Raw genomic sequence first — 13,169 nt, 5'->3', positions numbered from 1 at the left:
AAATAAAAGTTAAAACAGATAGAAAATATTAGGTCATACGGATGGAAAATTCTACGATGGGCATGGCGCATGGATGCGCCCACTGTTATAGACCATTGGATGAATAGTTGGTGATGTGGAGTTATCCACACCGTTGAGTTAGTTACCGGATAAATCGGATGTTGTAGGTAAAAAGAAAAAAAGAGGAAGCAAAAACTCTCCTTCAGCCTGACATTTCAAGTCGAGTTAGGGTAGGGTTTCTCTTCTCTCTCTCTTTCCTCCCCTCCTCATGTGACGACGAGACAACGCGACGAACAAGACTCCTCTCCTCTCAGGTATCTCTCTCTTTCTTCTCCATAATTGTCTCTCTCATATCTATATCTCATGGTCTCTCAATCTCCTTCTTAGGCTTCGTTTCAAAGCCTATAAGATTGATGATCATTATACAATCCAAAAAGTTAAAAAAGGAAAAAGAAAATAACAAATCTCTACCCCAAACTGGCATATTGCTTTCTATTCAAGTTAATTATGTTGTAGGTTTGTTCTTTTTTTGTTTACAATGATGAATTTGTAATTGTTTTCATATTAGCATATTGCTTTATGTTTCCATTCATTTTATTGATAGTTTCGTGATTGTTTTTCAGGTTGGGGTAAAGAATTAGGCCAAGTACACGACTAATATACTATTTTGGAGTCTTTATTTGGCTATTTGAATTTGTAATATTTTCATTGTATTTGGAGATTGTATTTTTTTTAAAAATATACATAATGACTTAATATTTTAGATTTATAATTATTGGTTATGTAGAGTGAATGTATTGAACAATACTTTCAATTACATGAGTGAAGTTTATGTTGGCTTTGATGAGGATATAGTACCATTGAGAATAAGCTTTTAAAGTAAATTTGACTATTATATCATAGTTTATGTGTCAATTGAAACAATCATCCAATTAGCATTGTGAATGGGCATTGTACCATAAAGTTGTATTTTGAGATTAGTGTATGGGCATTGTATCATTGTGAATGTGATTTGTCAATGCAATTGACAAACAGGTAGTGCCATTTGCATTCCAGTCGTGCAATTGACAAAGAAAGTAGTACTATTTGCATTTTAGTCGAGCAATTGCCATTATTTGTGCACAATTAATTGAAAATGTAAATATAATATGTGATTTGTCAATGCAATTGACAAACAGGTAGGGTAATTTGCATTCTAGTAGTGCAATTGACAATTAAAGTAGTCCCATTTGCATATAAGGCAATATTAACAGCTCAATGACATCGAAAATAAACCCTTTACAAAGCAAAAAAAGCTCCCAACCGAAGCCCCCCTCTCTTCTAGCGCCGCCAAGGGGTGGCTTACTCACCACCATTTTATGTTGGTTACTGGTTTCTCTTTGGTGGTTGTCGGCTTGCTATGGTGGCATGGTTTGTGGCTGTAGGATTGTGCGGCACATATCTGTTAATGGTGTTAGGTTTTCCTAATGTTGTGTTGTGCCTTGTGGGCTTTTTGCCGTTATGTGGGCTCTTGGCCTCTATGTGGGCTTAATGCCTTTATGTCTGCTTTATGCATTTTGTTAGTTTTATTTATAGTGGGCTCTATGTCTGTTTGTATTACATTTTGTGTGAACTCAATTATTTGAGTTCATTTTGATGTAATTTGGCTTTGACCTTCTATTTAATGAAACTCGATTTCGACCAAAAAAAATAAAAAAAGGTAGTCCCATTTGCATTTCAATCTTTCAATTATCATTATTGCACAATTATGAAACGTAGGATCTCTCACTAATGATAAATCCTTCATAATTAATTGTATGTTCAAAAGATTGTAATCCATGTGCAAAAAACTTAGTAGAATGCATAAAAATATTGCTTAATAGAATGCAATTGTATTTTTCTTTGCAATTCGTAACTTATGTCCTTGCAATTGAATTTTATGCACATTATTGCAAACGTGGTTGCAATCATGTTATACATTTTATTCCTAGAAATGCATGCTTTATAAGTTTATCTTGAAAATACAAAATAAAATTAAACTATATATTTGGATAAGTTTATTTCTGAAAAGGAACATTTGAATTGATTAAGGGTAATTTGTCTCATGTTTGACAATTGCCTTTGATACCATAAAAAAAGGAAAGAAAAAAAAGGGTATGATTTACAAGGTTTTGCATCATGATTACAACTTTAAGGTTTTTCCTAATCCCTAGTCTTGTAATGTGGATCCATAACATTGTAAAATGGTGATTTACAATATTATGGATTTGGTGAACCCTAATGTTGTAATCCATGAGCAAAACCTTGTAAATTGTTACCAAAACTTGTAAGTTACGAGTTTAGGGATTCTTTTTACGACGTTATGGTGTCATCAGTCCTTAATCTTGTAAAGCATTTTTTTTACTAGAATAATGACCCATTTTACATCACTAAGGTCCACAATTACCAATTCCTTGTAATCTGGATACATAACATTGTAAAATGGTGATTTACAACATTATGGATTTGGTGAATCCTTACATTGTAATCCAGGAGCAAAACTTTGTAAATTGTTACCAAAAACTTGTAAGTTACGAGTTTAGGTATTCTCTTTACGACGTTAAGGTGCCATCGGTCCTTAATCTTGTAAACTATTGTTTACTAGAATAAGGACCTATTTTACATCCCTAAGGTCCACCATTACCAATTCCTTGTAATATGGATTCATATCCTTGTAAAAGGCTGATTTACAACATTATGGATTCAGTGAACCCTAACGTTGTAATCCAGGAGCAAAAACTTGTAAATTGTTACCAAAAACTTGTAAGTTACGAGTTTAGGGATTCTCTTTACGACGTTAAGGTACCCTCGTATCCCAAATTTGTAAAATCAGCCCTTAATCTTGTAAACCCTCATTTTACTAGAATAAGGACCCCAATTTACATCCTCATGGTCCAGACTTACCTATTCTTTGTAATTTGGATCCATATCCTTGTAAAATAAGGATTTACTATGTTAAGGATTATGAGAACCCTAACATTGTAATCGTGATACAAAAATCTGTAAATCACTACCTAAATCATGTAACTTACATGTTTATGGATCCATTTTACAACGTTTTGGTACCCTCGTATCCCAAAATTGTAAGATCGGCCCTTAATCTTGTAAACTCTTATTTTTTCCTAGAATAAGGACCTAATTTACATCCTCATGGTCCGAACTTACCTATTCTTTATAATTTGGATCCATATCCTTGTAAAATAAGGATTTACAACGTTAAGAATTATGAGAATCCTAATGTTGTAATCATGGTGCGTAAATCACTACCCAAATTGTGTAACCTACATGTTTATGGATCCTCTTTACAACGTTATGGTACCTTTGTATCCCAAAATTGTAAAATCGGCCCTTAATCTTGTAAACTCTCATTTTATTAGAATAAAGACCTAATTTACATCCTCATGATCCGCACTTACCAATTCCTAGTAATGTGGATCCATATCCTTGTAGAATAAGGATTTACAACATTAAGGATTATGAGAACCCTAACATTGTAATCGTGGTACAAAAACTTGTAAATCGCTACCCAAATTGTATAACTACCTTCGTATCCCAAAATTGTAAAATCGGCCCTTAGTCTTGTAAACCCTCATTTTACTAGAATAAGGATCCAATTTACATCATCATGGTCCGGAGTTACCAATTTCTTGTAATGTGGTTCCATATCCTTGTAAATGGGTATTTACAACATTATGAATTAGGTGAACCCTAATGTTGTAATCCTGGTTCAAAAACTTGTAAATCGCTACCCAAATCTTGTAACTTATAAGTTTTAGGATCCTCTTACAATGTTATAGTACTCTCATATCCAAACTACTGTAAATCACTATCCAATCATATGCCAATTGCCAAACAGGAAGGGCATAATTGCATGACCTTTATGCAATTGCATTTTCAAAAAGTGGAAACTTAATAACTTGTATAACTGGAAACCAATTTTAAAAAAAATCTGGGAGCATCATAAAAGACAAATGGTGCATGGGTGCAACCAATTTCAAGTGTGTCAATGCGCCAATAATGAAGAATCTTGGTTGGTGGGGTTGAGGAATTGAGGAGTAAGCTGAATGAATAATGTGGCAATCAAAGAGTAGGGGTGAATGAGTAAAACATGCAATATGATTATATGATGATTGAGATGGGTTTAGTAGTTGGTTTTTTGCCTAATGGAGTTGAGGCATAACACATGTACTTCCTTCATCACTTTAACATCGTAAATAATTGTTGTTTACACCATAATCAACCGAGCATATCCAGCCTCAAAATAACTAGCACCAAGGCAGACACGTGTCGCCACCACAACGACTTGCACAAAGTCCCACATCGGAAATCTACACAAACCTCCCACTTTCACCTCCCTATAAATAGGGAACAGTATCCATGTGAAAAGGGGACTTCCTCTCTCCACTTAGAAGAGGATTCGGGTCTCAGAGCTAGACCCTAGGGCCGGGGACTCTCTCCTAGATCCCTGGCCTGGGCATCTCACTTGTCATATTTATATTCGGGTCCAACCCCATGTACAAATGTAATCATACACCATTATAATGAGAGAATACTTCTCCGTGGACGTGGCCCATTCATTAAGGGTGAACCACGTATATCTTGTCTTCTTTACATTTATCGCTTGCCCAAGTCTTTACACACATGCTTAAGGTCCTCACATTTATTCATCATCCATCACACCTCATCACTAAGTTGGACTCAATCTTGGCCCAACCATTTTGAGCATCAACAATTGTAATTTATATATATGCATGCATATGAATTCGAATGTGGCTAGGGCTCGATGCATTGATAATACGTATATCAGGATCGCCTTTTGATGATCTTTTGGCTACCTTTTCTTGGCTCATGATCAGCTTCAACTTTTCTTAATAAGCCAAAGTAAGGGGTTGCATGCATCTGTGACCTACTCAACAAAAACATATCCAGCAATTCATTATTGCCACTCAGAGAGGTAGCTAATCAATAAAAACAAAAGATGACATGCCTTCTTTAGCGGAATTCCATCTCTGTCGGGATCAATTACGTGCATAGAAATCAAGATTTCAGCTGGGGCGAGAAGAGGACGAGAATTGGATGATCCCTGTCCAAGCAATATTTAGGATCAAGCACAAGCATAATAATAGTGAACTATACCAATGAAATCATCTAAAAAGTTTTAGTGCTTGACTAAATAAAAGGCATAACATGTGTATTTTATCTAAGATAGGGTGGGCAGTTCTCATGTCCGCCAAGAAACATAGACGAAAAAGATGAAAAGAAAGAAAAGGCTATAACACAGCAAAGAATGACTGTTTGGACCTAAATTCTACAAAGCCCAGCCTGTTCATATAGCCCACGAATATGAGCCTATCTTGGGCTTAATGTTTAAAAGAAACTGCGAAATGGGGAGAGCTCAGACTAAATTCTCAAAATTCCGCAAACCCAGCCCAAAATTTATCGAACCCGTGATAGATGAATAGTCTTGAAAGAAAAGCAGCCCAATCAACGTTAAAGGCGCACTTTTTTTTTTTGTTTTTTGGCAGAGGTTTAAGAACACATAATAATGAGTACGAACAGCAATTCATCACCAAACAGATTAAAAACCTCTAAAAATTGGATTAAAGCTAAACTTCTGAAGAATTCTTGCCACTTGACTTCAAAAAGCAAATCAATAGATTTTTTCCTATTTGGAAAATTTGTCTCCCCAGAAGAACCCCACATGATTACCTGACTTTGAAAAGTTAAAGATTTCAACTATTACAGAAGAGTTGATAGGGAGTTAATAAAGGTAGGCCTTGCAGGAAAACTTTTCCAATTTTTGCAGCCAAGGGAAGAAGATCAAAACCCTTTTTTATACATAGAAAATTCTATATCAGAGAGGGTTATCTTTCCAAGAGATAAGCAGTCTATGTTTTCAAGAGATAAGTAGGGAGCAAGGGAGTTGTTGCAGCAGGAAAAGCAACTGACCATCATGGCAGATTGCGTTTTCACAAGAGCAGTTAGAGAATGAGGAGTTGGTTATCTTTCAGAAAAAGTAAGGAAAAGACCACCATGGGAATTGACTGTTGATGGTTCTTCTCTGCCAGAATAGATAACTTCTCTTTTCTTTGGCATTTAAAAAAAAAAGAAAAAAAGAAAGAAAGATCTTTTGGAGATATTTGCTGCCCATTATTCAAAGATTAAAAACCCTATTCTAAAAACATTTCCTATAAAAAGAGAGAGGGTGAACAGATAAAGAGACGGCCAAAAAATCAATCAAGATAAAACTCTCAAGTTCATCAACTGAAAAACTCAAAGTGATCAATTGATCTCAAAAGCCTTCAAACACCGAAGCAACCAAAGCTCATTGAGCCACAACAAACAAATCAGCTAGAATTCAAACATCTGTTGTCGGTTTAGTTCAGAGAAATAGTTTTACAAAGCGAGATTTCTCTCGTTACAAATTTGGTTCAGCACAAAGCCAAGTCAAGCAGAGTCAAGTTTTTACAAATATGAAAATCTCAACAAATTTACAGAAAGCCTTGGTAAAGCGAATAGGCACCATAGCACAGTCCTAGCTCAGGTGACCATCAATTCAGCCACTTATGTGATAGGACCCGACCCAAATTCCACTTTGGAATCCGAGTCGAACCTGTTCGTGATTGACACCTGGCGGGTGCCGAGCACAATTGACTTGGTTGCCCTTTTTCTGATTAGAAACTTAATTCCCTTAAATCCGACTTCTACGAAAATTCGCAGAGCCTCCTGTAAATCAAACGTTCCCAAAATTTACACCTGTCAACAAGCACTTAAATATATACACCAACTGCCAAGTATACAAAAATAAGTAAGTTCCAACAGTTAAATACGTTCCAGGGCAATGTCAGAGCAACTATACAGATTTATTTACAAAGGAGGTAACCACTTGTGAAGCAAGGAACCCTACATCAAAACGAGGAAGAGCGGGAGGCGGAAATGCCCGGTGGTGGCTCTCGGATGCACGTCTACAGCCTGGGGCGCAAAACATTAAAAAGGTGAGTGGACCCAAAAACAAAGTTTAGAAAATACATATGAACATACTAACCCCACTGTAAAAGCAATTATAAAAACTAAAATCATTCTCTTCTGTATATACGTACTGAAACCAATGCACTTATATATATACATATATAAATATGTCAATCATGTTCATGGTCAACATCAATCTCTTAAAAGCATTGAAATCAGTTTAAAACTACCACTAAGGTGTACCCCTTTATTTCCGTCAATTCCTGTTATCCACAATTCCCTCGCATCACCATTGGTGACACGTCCTCGCAGGTCTCGGTGACACAAAGTCAATCCGAGTGCAACCTCGCAGGATTCAGGGGACCTTGGTCAACTGATCCGCGCCTCGCTCCACACGCAGTCCGGGTACCATAGAACTCGTGGGCAGTCAACATGCCGACTAAATCAAGGCAATCGATAAAATCCGAAGGCAACCTGATGTCCGTGGACATCATTATATCCGAAGGCAACATCTGTATATCTGGGTACCTCAAGTGGCTTAGAAAATAACAATAACAATAATAATAAGCAAAGTTTTGAAAGATCTGGTAAATAATTGAATTTCCGTTAAGATTGGACTCTGTTGCCATTTATCTGATGTTTAACAAAAATTCTCTTTCTCTATATCCCTAAAGGATATTCCACTCGGCAACATGCAAATCATAATATTTAAAAGCATGTCTCACTAATAAAATACTATTCTTTGAATAAAACTTGTTCAAGATCAAATACTGAAACTAAATTGCATAAATTCATTTATGAAAACAAAGAGTCCACTCACAGTTGGTCCGAGCTCGCTGGACCTTTGGAAGGTCCCTCCTGCGGGTCAACTGGTGCCCGAGTGCCTGATTCAAATATCATAATAAAATATATTAATAAAACTGCTTGATATAAATATTTAAATAAAACCTGACCCCCGGCTTCTAGAAGTGCGTGCATTAATTTAAAGTTATTCCTATGCCCACATTACGTTCCTTTAATCCTAGGACATTCGTCCCGTGAATCTGGTTTCGATCGGACGGTTAGATTCGTCACGATCACACGATCGACGATTCTAAACCTTTAATCCTAGGGTTTGCGATTTCGGAGTATCCGGGACTCCGATTCACGATCCGTCGAATCCTACACAATCCTGGCAAGGTCTAGGTTAACATATCTGAAAGTGATCACGATCCAACGGTTCGAAACTATTGAACTCGGATAACTCACACAATGTAAAAGTCCGCTTAACACTCAAACGACGTCCGAATTGAGATCCGCGAATTTCTACACACTCGTGAGAATACGAGATCATTCTGAAACTGAGAGTGGTCCCCTCCAGACTGCCCACGCGCCGCCACACGCCAGCTTGGGTGGCTTGAGAAATTTCCGGCGGCCGGAAAAACTCCAAACCGCCGGCCCAAACTCCTAACTTAGGTAAAACAGCCAATTTGGAACCACTTTTGTTCTTGGACCTACCCCAAAAAGTGATCGGAAGTGGCCGGAATCACACTCTCAAAACCGGCTGAAACTTAAGTTGAGAATCGAACGATCTAAGCTTGAAATTTCTAAAATCCTACCCAACCAGCAGCTAAGTCACGAAAAATAGGTAGGAATCCATACCTTGATCGTCCGACGGTAGCCCGACGACGGAGAACGAAAGCTTGGAAATTCGATTGAAACCGCGGGTTTTTCTCCGCGAGCTCCGAGGTTGGCGACGATTGAGGCTGGTCGAAGTGATGGGGAAGGTCGACGGTTCGAACGGATCCGCTCGTGGCGGTGGTTCACGGTGGCGGTAGTTATGGAGGAGAGAAGGTGGCGGGTTGAAACAGGGGGGGGGCTGTGTCGCGAGGAAGAAGAGTGAGGCAGGAGAGAGAAAGTCGGTGGTTTAAAAAAATCCTGATCTCAAAAATTACCATTTTGCCCTTGGAAGTATTTTGACCGTAATTTCTTCGTTAAAACTCCAAATCGAGCCCACTACGTGTCTACGGACTCGTTTCGTCGCGCTCTACGCAACTGTGCAAACAAAATTCCCAAACTCAACTCCGGTCAAAAAGTCAACTTCTTAATTACTAAAATAGTCTAAGGGCAAAAGTGTCATTTTTCCTTAATAAACTAATAGTTAAATATTAATTAAAGTTTGGGTTATTACATATGCCCCTCTCAAACCAGAGAGGCCCTAGTTCTGCCAATTCAACGAGCCTTCCAAAGCCCGAGATAAATTAAAGCTCTGCCAAATTCAGGCGTTGGTATCAATTTTCTGAAACCCATAAGTCATAAGTTGAAGGTGTTGACAAGCCAATCCAATACAAATACATCCAAATCAAATGTTTGCTACCTGTAGAAATCAAAGACCAAAGTTTCAGTTGTCTTTTTGAATCGGCATTTCTTTGTTAGGTCTTGTAATAGATTCTGTCTAAACATTTTTTTTTTTGTGCTTTCTTTTCATCTATTCTAACTACCAATTTTGTAATGTGAAAAATTATGAAGTCCTCACCAGTCTGAGGCAAAAAAAGAACTTACTTGGGAGATTTTCCTCACCCAAATTCACAATTGTTTGTTTTAAAATTCAGTAACTTAGGGCGCAAGTTATCTATTTTTTAGAAGTCTGCTAGAGTTTTAAACTGCTAGAAGTTGCAAGCTCACACACAAACGAAAAGTTGACTTGTTGACCATCAAGGGTTTTCAAGCCAATGGGGAATGTTACCCTACCATCACAGGATTGAAATCAAAACGAGTGAATAATTTGGCACGCCCAGTGGGACTTCTCAGTATACGTGCTCCTAGAAGATATCTATTGGTTTATGAATATTGGAAGCACTAGCCAGAATCCACGTGTTGCCATGGAGAGAAATCAAGCAGGCAAGGACATGAGTCGAGGAGAGTGACGCTAGGCATTCAAGACATGGCGATTTAGGAGCGACGCCGGATCAGTTCTAGAAGGATGAGACAAATAGATGTCTGCACTCCGACAAGAAGTCGCAGCACAAAGGAGCCAGGATACTCTAAATAACATGACAACCATGATGCAATGACAAGTCAACAGGCAATGGAGGAAAGATCGTGAGGGCTGCTATTGCAAGAATTCCGAATCCATAGGTTGTGGTCCAGCAGCTAGACCTCCATTTTGAACCTCCACCATGATTGGCGTGACCATACCAAGAGAATCCTCTCATCGTGCAGATAGCTGGAGTACTAGAACAAGGAGAAATTCAGATGGACAAAGAGAGAGGCCTTCCCGTCCCAAGAACACGGCCTCAGCTCCTCTAGAAGGCCTGCGCCAGTTCAAGTGCCCTAGAACCAGACAGAACCTCCACCTATTCCACAACAAGTGGCCCCACGCGACCAACCCTTAGCACTTTTGCCCGAGTAGCCAGAATTAGGAAGAAACCTACACACTGTCAACGCCTTGAACGATATGGGGGCACTATAGAGAATGATAAGAGAGATGATGGAGCTTGAACCCAGAAGAGGAGAAAGACCCACTTACAAGAAACCATATCCAATTTATATTGATCAAATACCCCTATCACCAGGGTTTATTGTCCCAAACTTCACATTGTTCAACGGAGAAGACACCCATGTGTCATTAGTTGAACACATAGGTATATTTTCTGTCCAGTGTATAGCCATAGAGAATAATCATATGTTAAAGCTCATGCTTTTTGGAAATTCTCTCTCTGTACAAGCTTTCACCTGGTACACCAACCTACTAGCCAACTCCATTCGAACATGGGAATATATGGAAAATGTTTTCCATGACTATTATTTCATGATTCAGCCAAAAGTCACCATCAGTGATCTAGCTACCCTCAAATAGAGTGAAGACGAGCCCGCACAAGACTTCATAACCAGGTTCAGGAAGCTGAAGATGAAATGTCGGATACCTATGAAAGAGAGACATTTCATTCAAATGGCTCAAAATCCCTTAAGATCTATCTGAGGAAGAGATTTGATGGGATGCTGTTTGGAGATTTAGCAGAACTAGCAGACAAGGTATCTAAATACGAGGAGCTGCTTAGGGAAGAACAACAGAAAAGGAACTCCTCCAAGGGCACATATTATAAAACCTCATCTTCTTCAGTGCATCAGGTTGAAGTGGAGTCAGAAGAAGGCATAGAAAGCTCGGAGGAAAGGGAAGTTATAGTGGTGGAAATGGCAACATTTAAACATCTCATCAGTTGCAAGGGTCTGACAAAGCCACCAAAAGACCAGAAACCACCACCATTTAGAGGAGGGTTTGTCCCGAACAAACCAGCATAGAACAAAGTTTATTCCTTCGATTTAACCAAGGTGGATGCTCTGTTTGATGAGATGCTATTGTAGAAGGCAATAGACATGCCTCACAAACTACCCAAACCAGATGAGCTCCAGGGCAGGCAGTATTGCAAATGACACAACTCTTGGAATCATTCCACCAATAGTTGTGTTGTCTTTAGAGATGTCATACAGGAAGGAATAACGGCAGGAAGGCTAAAGCTAGCTGAGAAGCCTCCCACAGTAACTACAAACCCGTTTCCCCAACCTCAGGTTAACATGGTCAATTTAAATTGGCAAGGACAGCAGAAAGGCAAGCAGGTAGCAGGAGTCAGCCCCAAAAGAGACATAAGAGTCACAAAGGAGGTAACTCAGAGATCAAAGGCAACTATCTTAGCCAGGGTAGTTCTGTGTAGCAGATGCAAATGCAAAAGTGAATTGGAGATAATTATGGATGAACAAAGACAACCTGCAACTAGTGTTTTTGACATAATTGGATTGGAACATCTTACTACCAGAGCCCGACCTCAGCCCCATCTAGGGAGACAGCCAGACATGAATTATCAAAAGCCCGCGTCCAAAAGGTGACTGAGCAGCCAAAGAAGGAGATACCAATTAAAATGCCCGGAAATGATAAGTCATTGGCAACGATCATAGAGGGCAGATGGTATTCTGTTGGGAAAAGTGGCAGACCAACTTTGGAGCTATCCAGAACACAAAAAAGGAGAATCCAGAGGCAATACTACACCTACCTCAAGAATAAGGATAATACACAAGTACTCCCAGAGGTCAATTCTGCAAAAAAAGGGAAAAATCTAGAAGCAGATTCTCAGGCATAACAAACTTGTCAATTAAAGGAGCGAACAAAGACAGAAGTTCCAAGCAAGCCTGCTATTTATCCAACCTCACCCTCAATCAATCAGGTGAAACCTTCACAATTACAAGCTCAATTTGAACCTATTCCAACAGAAGGACAAGAAGATTGGATTGAAGGGTATGAGGAAGAAAAATTGGATTACGAACCATCTGCAGACGATCAGACTAGACTCCTCGAAGCAGTTGAGCAAGAAGACTGGATAGAAGAATATGGAGAAGAACAAATGGAGTATGACGGAGAACTAGATGCTGAAACTCAGGCTTTCGGTGCAGAACTGGAAAGCTTGTTGGAAGGTGATTTAGGCATCAATATGGTGTTTATCATACCAGAAAAGTTCAGGGCAGCAGAAGGACAAGAGAATACTTTGGAAGGAGATGTACTATCACAAGAGACTTTCGAATACAGGTTGGCAGGGGTGGAGGAAAGACCAGAACAACAAATATCTACTGACAGAGTAGGTAAAACTGCCACGAAAATGGTCACAGAGCAATTGTGCTTTTCCGAACCTACAAAGGAATTGGCCAATCATCTCAGGCCATTATTCATAACAGCAAACTTTGGGGGTGTTCCTATTCCCAAAGTGATGGTAGATGGGGGTGCAGCCATTAATCTTCTACCTCACAGACTATTGGTTAAAATAGGCAGAATAGAGAAGGATCTAATTCCAATATGCCTAACAGCCACCAATTTCGCTCGGGGCATCACTAAGACTCACGGAATACTAGATGTGGATGTCATAGTAGGAACCAAGAAGCTGAAGATTGCCTTTTTCGTGGTAGACACCACTTATACCACTTATAATGCACTGCTTGGCAGGGATTGGATCCACTAGAGTTTATGTGTTCCTTCCACTCTACACCAACAGTTGGCCCTTTGGCATGAAGAGGGTTTTATGGAAATAGTAGAGGCCGACCCACGACCATTCCTACTATCTTCTTTATGCTTTGAGGCCAGGTACTGTCATGATGACCTTGGTCCATTCACTTTCTTTGGAGTCAACTAGAACGGCCGTCCCCATGGCGTCACAGCC

This window comes from Prunus mume, linkage group LG5 (genome assembly GCF_029339155.1).
Source record: "Prunus mume cultivar Tortuosa linkage group LG5, ASM2933915v1, whole genome shotgun sequence".
Taxonomy (NCBI): domain Eukaryota; kingdom Viridiplantae; phylum Streptophyta; class Magnoliopsida; order Rosales; family Rosaceae; genus Prunus; species Prunus mume.
This window is presented reverse-complemented; position numbering follows the sequence as displayed.